The following is a 15,926-nucleotide window of genomic DNA, read 5'->3' as shown; positions in this document are numbered from 1 at the left end:
GTTGCCTATGGATGAGATTGAGAGGATTGGAGAACAGATTAATGTGGAAGATGTATTAGAAGAAGGTGAGATTGTAGATGATTCAGTGGAACATGAGATTCCAGCTGTTGAGAGATCAGAATTGGGGGATGAGAGCGTGATAGAAGATACAGTATGGGAGGAGCAGCCGAACTGGAAAGAAGGCTGTGCTCAGTGGTTTGTTAAAACCAAGAAGCCTGCAGTGCCAACGATGTTCAGAAAGACTTATAATATAAAGTGCTATGCAGAGTCAAAGAAAGGAATCATATGCTGGTTGTACGACAAAGAGCTGAAACTATTTGTGATCAAACGGTACGACGGCATTCAGTACTTTAAGAGATTGTTGAGATCTCTGAATTCCTTACCAGAATGTGAGGTGAGAGATTTAGCGAGATTGGGGCTGATCAATAGAAGTAATGATGATATGGCAAGAATCATTGGGAAGATCGTCTGGAAAGAAGCCATTAAAGACAAAAAGTTTGAACTGCTAAAGCCTCAAAAAGGAAAGTTGATAGAAGACAAAGATCGTGGAATGAGGGCTGACGGCAAACCTTGGATGGTAATGAAGTATAAACCAGTCCGTCATTTGAAAGAAGTACCGATGAAAGTTATGCCCAAGAACGTCCTAAAAGATTTAAAATGGTGGTACGTGGATTGTGAGACAGCTGAGGCGGTAATGGAAGATGAGGATGAACAAGAAGTACTTCGGGTGTACGACCCGATGCATCTTGTTAATCTATCGAAGGCTGATTTGAAAGTGCTCAACGAGAAGAAGATCTTCTACATTCCTGCTTGGAAGGATCAAGCTAGGAAATATCAAAGGGTAGTGTCGGTATGTGTGAGAGAAGGGGCGCACGCGTAGAGGTGAAGATTACAAGACTCAAGATTTGAAGATCAAGATATGAAGCTACTGCCAAGGGGGAGTCTGTTGGTACATGTATGTCAGTAGTTCATAGTCTAGCATTTGTAATCGAGTCTGTAATGTAATTATGTTTTGCTTATGTTTGTTTTGTAATGCGCGAAGTTGTCAACAAGTTCGCTATGGCGAACTTGTTGAATCAGCGAAGTTATTGACAACTTCGCCTATGGCGAAGTTGTCGTGTATATAAACTGTTTCAGACGAAACAGTTTGTGTGGTCGTTTTAGGGTTTGTTTCAGTGTGTTTCGTATTGTTACGTGTCATCTTCTGTAATAGTGACCGTGAGTCACGTGTTCGGTTATCAATATAACGTGTTTGATTTATTGCTCGTGTGATTCTATCTCTACACTCGTAACTAACTGCGCAGGGATTCCGCACCTGCGTTGTTAGCGATATCCCGTGTACGATCCGTCCAGGAACCTACAATACGCGAAGAAGTAAGAAAAGTAAAACGAAAGGGTAGTTGTGATGTTTGTCTTCTCGAGGATGGTTGGTGGTATGAAAGTTGTTATGGGGGCGGTGGTATAGTTTATTAATCGAAACTCTTTGACGTTGACAGAGGAGGGAAAAGAAATGATTGTCGATAGCTGTTTAAGTTTACGAAAATCGATTGCAAACGCATGGTGTTTTTATAACTCAAGGAAATAATTTGCATGATAAATAAGATAATAACTTTAACTAACGCTAAGGTTTTGAAATTTTATAAAAATTTTAGTATGAAATTTTCTGTTAGCCGGCGCCTTAGAAAATGGGGAGTCGCCGAAAATGCCTCGTTGGTTAATGAAACTCTTTGGGTGATCATATAATAGCCTCACGGGCTTAAGGAGCAAAGTATTTTATTTTAAAGATTTCATTTAACTTGGAAAAGTATTATAATAATGATAGTAGTATTAATTATTGATTAATTGAATACTACTACTACTACTACTACTACTACTACTACCACTACTACCACTACTACCACTACCACCACTACCACTACCACTACCACTATCACTACCACTACCACTACGACTACGACTACGACTACGACTACGACTACGACTAATAATAATAATAATAATAATAATAATAATAATAAAACAGGTATGGATAGTAATAATAATAGTAGCGGTAATGATAATAATAATAGTAATAAAATGAACCATTTAAATTGTAGTAAAGTTTTTTTTGAAGAAAATCATCGCGAATATACTTCGTATAGCAAAATATTTTTGTGAATTTATGAATATTTATATTTATTAAGTGACCATTTTTAAAAAATAATCAAGATTTGAAGTTTTAAGTAAGTGGCGTTTATGAAAGAGACAATTGTGGGAACATTATGCATGAAAAATTTAAGTAATTAAAAAAAAATTTATGCATGGTTAATGAGTTTGAAAAGATTAAGTATTGATGTCGAAAAACGAATAGACTTTTGGTGGCCAAGGAGGCGGGGTAAAGTATTTCATGGCGAAAACAAGTTAGGCCTTTTTTGAGTATGGCGGGTGTGTTCGTGTCGTTACAATTGTAGCATGCTTGAAGTACGAGCATATGGTAAGGTATGTGGTTAGGTAACAGGTCGCGGGGACAGATGGGTGATGTTGAATATGTGTAGTTTCGTGGAAAGAGTTGATGAGGTGGCCGAAATTATCATAATGTGGAGCATTTTGACATTGTGGTAGCGGAGTGGTGGAATGGTACGTGTTACACAAAAGGGTGGGTTCTCGTGTGAAAATCTTTGTTAGGTTTGAGTATCCAAGAGTTATGTTGGGTTTTGGATTAACTTAGGCACATCTTTGAGGTTTAAATGTATTGCTGTGGTTAGTGACGGATTTTTGGATTATCATGGTCGGGATTGCGATGGTCAATTGTTTGATGATCTGGGTTGTCATTTTGTGGGTTGAGTTTTGAGGGAAACGCCGCAGAGAACGAGAAAGCATGTCACGAAGCGTGAGGGATTCATATGGCATGAGTCGTAACTATGAAATTTGTAATAAAATCAAAAGAAAAAATACATGAGAGATCGGAACCAATCTATAAATATGAAAAGAAGTACATTCATATGAAACAAAATTTGAAATCGAATTGAAATGCTCATTAGTAAGCATGAGTTTTCGCATTTCAATAATAATAATAATCCCGTATAGTTTTTGAATTAAAAATATATCAAATTTGAAATAGAAACATGGAATTAATACAAACCTAATACGAGTAATGAATCGAATTAAAAATTGAGTGTTTATAACTTTTCGAATTTTCAATTAAAACTATAATAAACGAATTATATAAAGATAACGAATTGAAAATCGACAATTCATGCGTCACCATGACTTTTCGACTTCTCAATTTAAAGTATAAGAAATAATGAATATAAACAAATAAAGAAAACGAATTGACACTCGACTATTCATGTATCACCATGACTTTTCGAATTTTCAATTCAAAGTATAAGAAATAATGAATATATACAAATAAAGAAAATGAATTGGAACTCGACTATTCATGTATCACCATGACCTTTCGAATTATAATAATAATCGAATTTATAAATTAAGGAAACGGGTTGAAATTCAACAATTTATGTACTAGCATGACTTTCAGAAATTTCAATTAATATAAATACAGAAAACAAATTGAAACTCGAGTATTCACATATCCCAATGACTTGTCAAAACCGCAATATAAACGATCGAGTATTTGAACTCACATGTTGTATGAATCATCATAACTTGTATGTTCCAATAAAAAATAAATAAATAAATATGTAAAATCAAAGCGAACCGAAAGTTGGGTATTCGTGTATCACCACGACTTGACAGACTTTCAGTTAAAATGTATAAATCAAAATGCATAATCAAATCAAATCAAAAGCTGGTTATTCGTGTATCACCACAACTTGTCAGACTTTTAGTTAAAACACATTATAAACATTGAGGGTCGGAGTCACATGTCGCATGAACCACCATGACTTGTGTGACATCCTAGGAAATGCAACCATATCCTTATCACAAAGGGGACATGGTCTTTAAGAAGATGAAATATGGAAAACCGAATTTGAAAATTGCTTGAAATTGCTTTTGAGTAAACTTGTTTTAGGCCTAAACCATGGACTTGTGTATGTGTACTTGTGTTCATGAGGCGTTAATGAAATCGGCAGTACAGTAACACAGTAATAGTAAGTGTGTTTAAACAATCAAGTAGAGGCTCACATAATTCTATCATGCAACCCTAACAAATAAGTTATAACTAACTATGGCACTACGTGTAATGTCCTATCTTATAGCCACGGATCTGATACCAATCTGTAACATCCAGGCTATAGCGGAAACACCTGAATGTGACGTACAGATTGCTCAAACACACGTGAAACTATTAGGTGACCATAATAACATTATTTCATTTAAATCATCATGTAATACAAGTTTATCAAATAATAAAAGTTGTAAACAAATAAATAAACAAAACGATAAATTGTTCTTTGAATATCCTATAAGCAAGCTATGTGTCTTCCAATACTTCATCCTCTAATCACGGTACCTGTAACATATGTATAAAATACGGTCAGCTATAAATATAGCTGGTGAGATTTTCACAGTTTGATTTACTACGTAAAAACCATACAATTCCATGAACTTGTAAAATGCGCAAGTAAGGGTTCTTTACACTCGATGCAATGTAACTGAGAGTAAAGAACAAACGAAGGTCCTTTCCAGTTGGGGCTACCAACGTACTTGGATATAAGGTGCATTTTCCACTCGATACAAATGGACCTGAGTGCAAGGGGGGGCGTATGATCATACTTATTGAGGCAACCACTTGAAATCCACGTATATTACAAATAAGCAAGTAAGCATACAAGTCCATGATATGAATTGTAGTTTGTAAGCAAAGTTTTAAATCTTGAAATTTAATAATGGATACATATGCTACCCCAAAATATGAAAACATTTAAAAAGAGGTTGTGAAAACTCAACTTAAAAATAGAGGTAAAACGGAAATCCGAAAGCGTCGAAAAGATTGGAAATGGCAAAAGAAACGAATGCGTCACGAAAGCCAAAATAAACGATCCGCACAAACTATGATAAAGGAATACGAGACTTAATCGAAAATCTTATGGGGTCATTTATTGTATAAACTTATATTGAGAGTTAGTTAATAATTTATGACTTTTGATTATAATATTATTATTTATGTTTTAACGGCAACTTGGCTAATTTTATGGTATAACTAGTATAATGACAAAGATACGAGGCTTGCACGTTCGAAATACTTGAAATATAGCTTATAAGTTGAAGTTATAGTCAATGGCTTAATAAAAGATTTCTTTACGAATTAAAGTTTACTTTTTGTATCAACGAATGATTTTTAAATTATGATTTACGAAAACAACGATTTGGTTTTTAAGTGTGGAAAGGTGAGATGTATTTTAGAGTTAATTTAGATGATTTTTATTTAATTTAAAAATGATTTTTTATGATTTATTATGATTTTTAATTGATTAATTAATTAATACAGAATGATTTATTAAACAAAATTTATAGTAAAAAATAGGATCTGAACCCGGGTCTGCCTGTTGCAAGTTAACGGTATTAACCAACTGGTCTGGGTAGGACATTCATTTAAACATGATTTTTATTTATTAAATATGATATTAGTTTAAAGGAATATTGTTTATTAATAACTATTAATAAAAACAGTTTAAAAGGGGTTGACCCGGGTCTCTAATATAGAGGACGAAAGTTCTAACCAATTGGTTTCTGGTAAATATAAATATAAAGTATATCCAGATGTCATCTTCTTCTCTATAACCCTAGTTTCAATTCAAGGTTTCTGGTACATGATTGATTAATTAGTGTTAGGGGTTTTATTTGTTGATCAAAATATATTATAAACACATAACAATTACCTGGAGTGGTGTTGTTTTGACGGAGAAAGCGACCTCGCCCGAGGCGAAGCTTCAAGTCCGATTACGGCCAAAATAAAGAAAAAGAGAGAGATTGAGAGATGTGAGCGAGTTCAGATTGATGTGAGCGTCCTATTTATACTAGTTGAAGGTGCGTCTACGCGTTAATAACATCAATTTGATTTCCGGAATTTCCGGCGGGTATCACCGGTTTAATTCGCGGCGTTCAGGTTGTTATATCGTCATTAATTAGTCGGTTATGATTTAATATCGAAGGTTATTGATTTTTATATATTTTAATTGAATCCAAAACGCGTTTTGAGGAGATTTATGGGCTGCCGGAGTTGTTGTTGCTCGCTGGACTCCATGGCCGGAAAATCAGTGACTGGGAATACTTGAATGCTTCAGGGGGCGACTGGGTGATGGTTCAACAATATTAATTTAAATCCAAATTTTTCACTAACACCCCTCCTAGTTACTAATTGCTTTAAAAATGAGATTAAATTTTAATTACAAAGGTATCCTTTAACTTTGAAATTGTTTTAGATTAAAAGGTAATTTACAAATTGAATCTGAACTTTGAAATATGTTGTAAACGTAATAGAAAAATTATAACTTGGGTATTTAACGTATTATTGCGGCTCGTATAAATAGAAACTTTAGATCCCGTAGTTTCGTTATTTGAACAAAAATAAACAAGAAACGTGCAAACGATAAACGTAAATCCACGTGCACATTATATTAACGACGAACGTTAGCCATGAATCTAAGGAAACGGCGATATAGATCAGTTCAACGAGTACGAATACAAACCCAGATAGAAATAACGAATGTCACGTAAAATACACGAAACAAACTTGTGATGTTAAATAATACATATATGTATTCATATATATATATATATTTAAATGAAACCAAAAGTTCGAAACGGGTCGGGTTTTCGGGTTTGAAAAGTAACGAATGTTATATATGTAATTATTTACTAGTTGAATTTTATGTTTTCCGAATCATTATTGCATTTAAAATAACGTACAAGGACCAAATATGCCAAATATTAAAAATATGAAACTTTAGACGCTTCGCACATCGCGACAGCCACAAACTGTGCCCTTTGCATAGCACCACAACTCTAGGGTTCTTCCAAGATAGATTAGCGTGACCCCTTGTGTTAGGACATGAAATGTCATATATATGTCCCCAGTTCTATCAGGGTAGGTCGGCGTGAGACTAAAGATAGTGAAACCTAGTTAACGTATTGTAAATGTCAAACGAAAACTGGTTCGATCGAACAAAAGGTTGATTCGATCGAACCAGGCTCATTCGATCGAACAAAGCTTCACTCGATCGAATGAGAGACTCATCCGATCGAATGAGTCTTCGATATATAAACGTTACTTAGGGATTTTCAGAAGAAGAGCACACATAACACACATACACAGCCGACCTGTTCCCCGGAAATCCTCTCTGCCCGTCAACCCCTTCGGTCCTTTCCTCCGCACCTGGTCGTCATATCATCCTAGGAATTGCTACCGTTTGTGTCGTTGATTACCACCGAGTCGCCGTGTTAGTAGGATTCCGCACTCTAACACGTTGCCCCCGAGAATCGTTGGGAAACCGTCTCCCGATCGGTCCTAACAAAGTGGCATCAGAGCCTTTGGTTCTTGATTCACGTTAGATTCGTGGTGAAATTCGTGTTTTTCTCGCGAAAATCGTTATTTTTGCCGGAAAATTCCGAATTTTTGGTGTTTTTGATCTTAGTGTTCGTCGTGTTCTTGTCAAAAACTGTTAAAATTGTCATATTTTGGTGTTTTGATCTTGGAAAAGTGTGTTAAAAGTTCGAGTTTCGTCAAGAACGTTCTTCGCGTTCTTCGTGTTCTTCGTGTTTTTGGTGTGTTTGATCCGTTTTTTGGTTGGTGTTCATCTGTTTTTGTGTTAAAAGTCTCATTTTGATCTTACTTTGCTCCTTGATCTTCTAAGATTCGTGTTTGTGGTTCAAAATTCGAAAATCCGTCAAAATCTCCTAATTTTGGAATTTCCAGATTTTCCGATCGAACCAGTCTATTTTTGGAACTCATTCGATCGAATAGCCCTCCTATTCGATCGAACCAGTTTGAACTTGGACCGAATCAGTTTTTCCCGCCTAGAAATACTCCAAGTTCATTCGATCGAACCAGATTCGTTCATTCGATCGAACCAGTCTCCAGTTGATCGAATAAGTCACACATTCGATCCGTCCATTCGATCACTGTCTTATTCGACTGTCAGAACCCGTTCGATCAAACCATACACTCAATCGATCGAATCTGTTAACCCATTCGATCGAACCAGTTACACAATCGATCGAATAACTTTCAGAAGATCAGTTCGGTTTTCCAGAGAGACATTCGATCGAATCAGAACATATTCGATCGAATAAGGCACTCGTCCGATCGAACCAGTCTCATTCGATCAACAGTTCAAAGTTAACCAAAGGATCAAAAATGGCTTCAAGTTCGAGTACCAACAAGAGGATCCAATCGATTCTCGAAAGCGATTCTGAATCGGGAAGCTACAACAAGCCACCAAAGCTGATGACATTAAACGACTTTACAACCTGGAAGACAAGATTTCAAATTCATATAACAGGTGTAAATCCTGGACTTTGGGAAGCTGTCCAGACAAGTTGGGTGCATCCAACGAATGATGATGGTGAGTCGTTGAGCTACTTTAGGCTATCTGAAGAACAAAAGATAGCCTTCGATGCTGAGAAGAAAGCCTTCTCCTTACTATCACAAGCACTCTCCACTGATCTTTTTCATCAGTTTAACCAGTTTACTACAGCGTCAACTCTTTGGAACGCACTGGTTGACCGATGTGAAGGATCTGATTCCCTTAGAGAAATTCACGCACGGGAGCTCAAGCGTGAATTTGATCTGTTTAGTCCAGAGTCGGGAGAAGATATTGAGTCGTTACTGTCGAGATTTTACCATCTAATGTCAGAACTCAAGTCCTATAACGTCAAAACTACAGGGACTGAGAAAGTTAGATGTCTTGCACAAGGACTTCCACCTAGCTGGAGCACCTTCCTGACAGTAATGAGAAGAAGTCATCAGCTGGAGACGATTCTCCTGTCTGATTTTATTAAAGAAATCAGACACGAAGAGGCTGAACTAAGAGCCTCTTCCAGAAAACCGAGATCAACTTCTGACAAATCACTTTACATGTCAAAACCTCCTTTGTCAGATTCAACTGATCATGCTCCGATGAAGACTGCTTTTGTCTCCTCAACGTCAAATCAATCAAAGGGGACTGAAACGAGATCTTCCGTCCCACTATCAACTTCTGGAAACTCAAGTACTAACTCCGGACCCAAGTCAACGGAGAAAGCAACGTTGAATACTGAAGGCTTGGGAACAGTAACAGTGGAGGTTGCCAAAGAACACATGGCAACTCTAGGCACGATAATTGAGTCCTACAGTTTAATGGTGGCGGGTAAGCTAGGAAATAGTCATCTGGACAGCGATGACTATGAACAGCTTGACGAAGATGATATGGAACGCATAGACATTATGTGGGCTCTTGGCAGTGCGTTCCGAAGGGCCAGAAAGTGGACGAAGAAAACAGGTCAGGCCCTCTCAATAAACAACAAATCCAAGTTCGGCTTTGATAAAAGCAAAGTAAAATGCTACAACTGTGGCGAACTTGGTCACTTTGCCAAGGAGTGCTCGAAGCCAAGAAGGGAAGGTCACCAATATCCCTTCCGAACCACTTCATCATCATCCACTCCTGCTGCAGCAGCTGCAACTGTCAACCTTGAGAGACAACTGGTCCCTCAAAATCAAACCGCAGCAAACAACGTCGACATCAACAACGAAACTGCTCTTGCAGTTCAAGGGGATGAAGGCGAGACATGGAACTTGAGCATCAACATGGCTGATGTCACAGTAGTAGATGAAAACTCTGAAACAAAGTCTGTTGTTTCCTCGACCAATGAAGAATATACTGTCGATGAACCAGCTGCTGAAGTCCATGAAGGAGAACCTGAGGTTGAAGTGGTATCTTTGGAGATTAAGGAGGATCACGAAAAAGAGTCAAATGTTCCTCAAACATCTCCATGTTCGACAATTCCCGCAGAGGCTGCTAAAGTTGAAGAAGTCAACGAAGTAGAGTCTAAAGCAACTTCTGCATCGTTTCTGGAAAAAGCTGGGAATCTTTGCTTTGCATTCATGGCAGAGACATCAAATGCCAAGGTAAGTTCTAACCCATCAACTCCCAAACCAGAAAATGTTAAATGTTTAAAATGTGAGTTGTATGAACAAGAAATTCAATCTCTAAAAGAGAGAATTGAAGATCTCGAGGCTTACAAACAAGCAGCCTCAAGATCTTTAATGGAACTGACTGACGCGCTTGCACAGAATAAGGCTTGGAAGCAGAAAGAGTCTGTTTTTAAAGAAAAGATTGATGGCCTTAAGCGTCAGAACAAGGAACTTGAAATATGTGTTCTTAATCAACAAGATTCTATCAATTTTCACATAAATAAGAATAATGTTTTGAAAAAAGAATTGGAAAACTTGAAAGCTGATTTTGAATCATTAAATTTCAAATTAAAAAGTTATTCAAATTCATCTTATTTATTAGAACACATTATTCCCGAGTTCCGAGGCAAAAAGGAAAAAGGAGTGGGATACAACAATGTCCCACCCCCGATCCTGAATCAATTTTCGAGCACACATTCTACACACAGTCACGAACCACCACTCTGCTGAAATACTCTCTGCCCGTTCTTCACGTGTCGGTCCTTTCCTCCGTCCCTAGGTGTCAAACCGTCTTAGGAATCGTTACCGCGCGTTGTTGATCACCACCGAATCGCCGTGTTAGAGGATTCCGCACTCTAACACGTTGCCCCGTGAATCGTTGGGAAACCGTGTCCCGCACCGGTCCGACACCTTGCTCATTTACCCATTGCGATATGCGATAGAGGCTCAGATCAGTCAAAGCGGGCTTTATTTATAGCAAAACATAATGTCTTAACGATTTCTGGCTTATCGACTCGATCTGGACATTACAGCATGTACCTAGACCCAATCCTAACTTGTGTACATGATTCCTTGCCATCATGACTAGCCATCAATTAACTTGGCAACCATCAATTAACTCGTTTTAACATTGTTTTTAATGAAATTGAGCCTATACAAAGCTCACTCATCCTCTGCAATTCCCTTTCCACAATCAAATTTGTAACGCCCGTAAATTTCGTTCATCGGCTCGATCGTTTATAAAGGTTCGTTAAAAGTCGGGGTTTCATCTTTCTAATTTAGAGCCTTGTAATACGTTTTAAAAGTCCTTTTATCCATCCTTTATCTCAAAACATAGCCTCTTATAACTTAAAGTGTTAGATTAGTATGTAGCACCCGACATTTTCATTTAACGGCATGCACGTTGTATAGTTTGTATATTTATCGAGTTTGATCCGGCATTCTTCGGGGGCCTCCTTGTCATTCTCGTAAGTTAAAATTATTTAACCTTTCATCCAAGTTATCAAGTTTTACAAGTAAAAGGGGCCTAAGTGTGACATTATTTTAATAAAACCCTAACTTTGTCTCCGTTCTCCTTGGTTCGATTGGTGTTTAGATGCAGCCCCCCTCACCACCATAAACTTTTTTTCCAGTCATTCCTAATAGCCAAAACTCTAATTCAAGGTTAGTATAATATTAATATAACTCTTTTCCACCATTAAAACCTTTGTTGAACACGTTAGGGTTGAGTTTTGATTATAACAGTTTCTGACGGATTCGTACTTGTTTATTGTTCGGTCTGTAACTCGATGAAAATTTATTGTTTTTGATCGATTCTTGTTTCCATGATGTTCTACTTTGAGTATAGTTTCCAGAAAGGTATAATTTGTAATTTCTGGATGAGATTTGAATGGTTTTTATGATTTTATTAAATTGTGTGTCAAAGTTGATGCGAGGTGACGGATTCTGGTCTGTCTTCCCGACATCATAACTCTTTTTTGAAAAGTTCAAATTGGTTGGTTACACTTCTGGAACTTCATCTTTTGAGTTAGGATTACAACCCAATTGTAATCGTTTAATTTTGTTTGGTAATAATTTTTTAAACAAATAAAACCATTTTGCTGCGCACTGAAATAGCTGCACGTACCTTTCTGTGTTGGAGAAATTTTTATGATTTTTATGTGCATTAGAAAAATATAATAAAAATATCTTTACAAACCTAAGACATTTATTAAACTCTGGTAAAAATTTCATAATTTATTTCTATGGTTTTCCTATGTAATAAAATACATCTTTGCATGCTAAAATCTGCATGTTATACTTGTTACTGATCAATTCATTCGATTTAGGCTTAACCGGTGGCTGTCCAGTTGTGTACTTTTCGGGGCTGTTTAAAGTGAGGTTTTGCTCCTTCATATTCCTAGGTATGTCTTATGTATTATACTTTAGTGTCGTGGGCTATGAAGCTCGTTTGATTAGTCAATTGTCGTTAGATTGAAAACTAGGATTTCGGTTGTCTAGTTTGTTGATTGTTGCGTGTAGCGCGTTGTTTGAGGGGATTAACAACCAATTCAGATTGTGTAGCCTTGGTATGATTTACGGGTTGTGAAAAACTATATTTTTATGTTAATGGGGCTGAATTGGTTGTCGGTTGCTCAAACGGGTCGGTACAACGCAAATTTGTATTTAATTGGTAGTTTATACGTTATACAAGCGAATTGCCGTGTATCGAATACACGCACTAACGAGTTATAATTATACTTAATTTGGTCCACACGGGGCTGAGTTGGTTGCTAAGTGCATAAGCAACTGGTTAGCATGCGTATTCGATACAATTAACAACTTTCAGGTGTAGTTTGGGAATCCTTTGTCCCCGGAATTAACTAAGGGTGGCTTTGGTAAATATGAGGCCTCGGGGGCTGATGTAATTAGAACTTGTATGGTTGTGGCCGTGGGTCAATCAAATCGTGTTAGAACGCCTCGTAGGTTAAACGAGTCGGTGCGGTTCAGTTAGTAATCTTTGTGTGCAATCAGATAGGCTTTTGATTGTGGATTTGCTTAGAGCTCGTTGTTGATTGTGTGCCTCGTGTCAGGTGAGTTCATGATGCCCTTTTTAACTCTTTTTACGTTTTGGGTTGGCATACACACTCAATTACAATTTTACCCGATTTTACTCGTTTAAAACAACTTGAAGGACATTGTATAGCCTTGTTATTATTTGTGCATTTATGAAACCAGGTGTGGGTTATATTACATGCCCTAGGATATTTTAGACTTGTTTTGGTCATAACTTCCTTAAGGTTATATATGTGTTGCTTATGGTCTAGGCTCGAGGATGTCATTAGTCTTGGTAGTAATTGGATACGTGTAGACCTGTTTGTATTGGTCCACATTTTGAAATGACTTATACATATTATCTTATAGCTTACGATTGTGGATATTATTTTGTTCTTTGTGACTAAGATTTATGTGAATAGGCCAATTGATGTGTGTGTGCATGGTGATTATGGCCGGGTCAAATATATTACTCGGGTTTTTAATCCCGTGGTGGAGAGGCCCGTGTGACGTAATCATCATTAAGGCGGGTCAAATATATTACTCAGATCCTTGACTTCGTGTCTCGTGATTCGTGGTGGAGAGCCCCTTCGTTTGCTAAACCGTGATCGGGTCAAATATATTACTCGGGTTTTACTCGTGGTGGAGAGGCCCGTATCACGTGTTTAGGTTTGTAAGCCGTGACCGAGTCAAATATATTACTCGAGTTTGACTCGTGGTGGAGAGGCTCGTGTCACGTTCTTATGTCTTACCACGTCCGGGTCAAATATATTACTCGAGTCTTGACTCGTGGTGGAGAGGTCCGTGTACACGTGTTCGACCGATGATAAATTATTTGGTATTTGTTTATTTAATTGCTTATTATTTCCTATTTTGTTTTATATCTATAACTTTTGAAATGAATTATGAATGTTGTTTATTAAACTTGAACTCACTCAGCTCTAGCTGACTTTGTGTGTATGTTAGTTTGACTTTCAGGTTAAGAAGTGGATGTTACTGCTTGGACGTGCTGGATGCTACTCGGAGAGTCGAAGGCATTTCTAGACGAGAACTTTAAAATAAAACAAACGCTTTACTTTATATTTGGTTTTGGGATTTTAAATACTTAACTTTTCCACTGTTTATTGTTTGGTACTTCTTCCCGGTTTTGGGAATTTTTGATACTCATGAATTTCCGCTGTTTATTCACTCTGAACTTGTTTTAAATAAAACGAATTGTTTGGTTTTAAATTTTTGGTGAAATTGTGGATGTGATTACCAACTGTAGGATTCTCGGGATTCGGGGTCTTACAAAATTTCACTCAAATCTGTCCAAGCTTGCCAACAAAATTCGCTAATATTCGGTTTATGATCTTTTTGTTTAAAAATCACCTTCTATTTTTGCAAAACTAATAATCAAGAACAAACATTTATCATTTCACTTTGATCATCCAAAACATGTTAGACACAAACCCGACTCAAAACTGATTTCATTTCCGGTCAAAAATGAACCACTCGTCTAAACTTGTTTTCTTAAATAATGCTCGGTTCAGAAACAAATGGAACTCGTCTAAATTTTAACTATAATTATTAAAATCCATTATCTTTCTCTAAGACTAAAATAAATTAACTTAAAAACATAATGACAAAACCTTTTTAATATATACGAAATGTTTTTTCTTTACAAACTATTTTCATCATAAACCGAACGTTCTCGCTAAATTATTTTCTTTTACTCAATCTCATTATGATCCTAGTTATCTTTTTATATAGGGGCCGCTCGTTGAAACGAACTTTGTAGGCTCGCTCACTTAAAGACATCTTCACTTATTTACTCATTTTCGCTTACTTAACAAGTGAGTTTTCATAACCCCTTTTTAAAGGTTTACAATGTCTTGACTGTAGAACATTACAATTTTTATGTCGTTAGTTAGGCACTTGTTTACAAATCTATTCACAATATGTCATTCGTGTTGAATTTTATTCTTTCATATTGTTTATGATCGTATGTGAACTATGTGCAACATGTTTATTGTTTATGATGGAAGAGACACATACACATACACATACTTATAGTGGGAGGGTCCGACGGGACGTACCCTCGCCGCTTATTGCTTCAACCTTGGTAGTATCCATGGTAGATCTCATTTCCCCTAGTACTACGACTTCGGCCTAAGAAACGGGAGGAATATTTATTTGTTTTCATTTACTTTATGTCGTGATATATTTTACATGACGATAGTGGATTTCACGATTTACAATATACATATATATCAAACTTATGAAATCTCGTCAACTTTATGTTGACAAATGTTATTATTTTAAACATGCTATAGGTTGAAACGATGGCGTGCAAGGATCAAGAAAATAAGATTGGCTCTAGGTTTTATTTAAATGAATAGTAGTTGTCTTGATTCAATGTAATATTATTTGTTTTCTTTTTGAACTATCTTGTGTACTTGCGAATTTATGAAATGAAATAAATATATTGACACCGTTAATAGTGTTATGAGCTTATGAGTGATCTGTTCGTTACACACGGGCGTATTCTACTTAAAGTCAGGGTGTTACAGATTGGTACTAGAGACGTAACTATAAGATAAGTCGTCAGACGTAACGACCTAGTATAGTTATAGTTTATTTTAGGCCCCAAATTGTATGTATACACTTTATGCTATGTGCCCGCAATTTTATTTAGATTTCATTCGTACGCTCAAAACAATATTTAGAATATTTTCTAACGTCGCATGTACACATACTCATACACAAACTCTAATACTTATGCCTAATTTTGTTTTTATCTTTTGGGTTTCAACAAATTTCTGATGTTCATTTAAGTAATTCATGTATCGATATATCTATATTTCGTTCACCTTAAAGATGGTTTTATGTGACGGATATGTAGTAACTGGAAAGGGGACACACTTGTTTTTCGAACCATTGTCACCAAGGTTTTAACCTAAGGATAAGAAATGCGCATAAATCCCAATCAGCCATGGGACCTAGTTGCTTACCTGGGGGGGGGGGGGGTTCAAAAAGGGTGTTGGTACCTATTAGGCCAAAGCATTCTACACCA

General features: G+C 36.7%; 1 long non-coding RNA gene across 1 annotated transcript in view; it reads right to left on the bottom strand.

The window, feature by feature from the left end:
- The window catches only part of LOC143622378 (uncharacterized), a 93,305-nt gene extending 77,674 nt beyond the window's left edge, over positions 1-15,631 (bottom strand). Inside the window, exon 1 of the long non-coding RNA XR_013151689.1 lies at positions 15,622-15,631. This is a non-coding gene — a long non-coding RNA (uncharacterized LOC143622378). The remainder of the gene's footprint in view (positions 1-15,621) is intronic.
- Between the last annotated feature and the right edge of the window lie 295 nt (positions 15,632-15,926).

This window comes from Bidens hawaiensis, unplaced genomic scaffold (assembly GCF_021521415.1).
Source record: "Bidens hawaiensis isolate Kalapana, Puna unplaced genomic scaffold, B.hawaiensis_p1.1 tig00003126_1, whole genome shotgun sequence".
NCBI classification, from domain to species: Eukaryota; Viridiplantae; Streptophyta; class Magnoliopsida; order Asterales; family Asteraceae; genus Bidens; species Bidens hawaiensis.
This window is presented reverse-complemented; position numbering and strand designations above follow the sequence as displayed.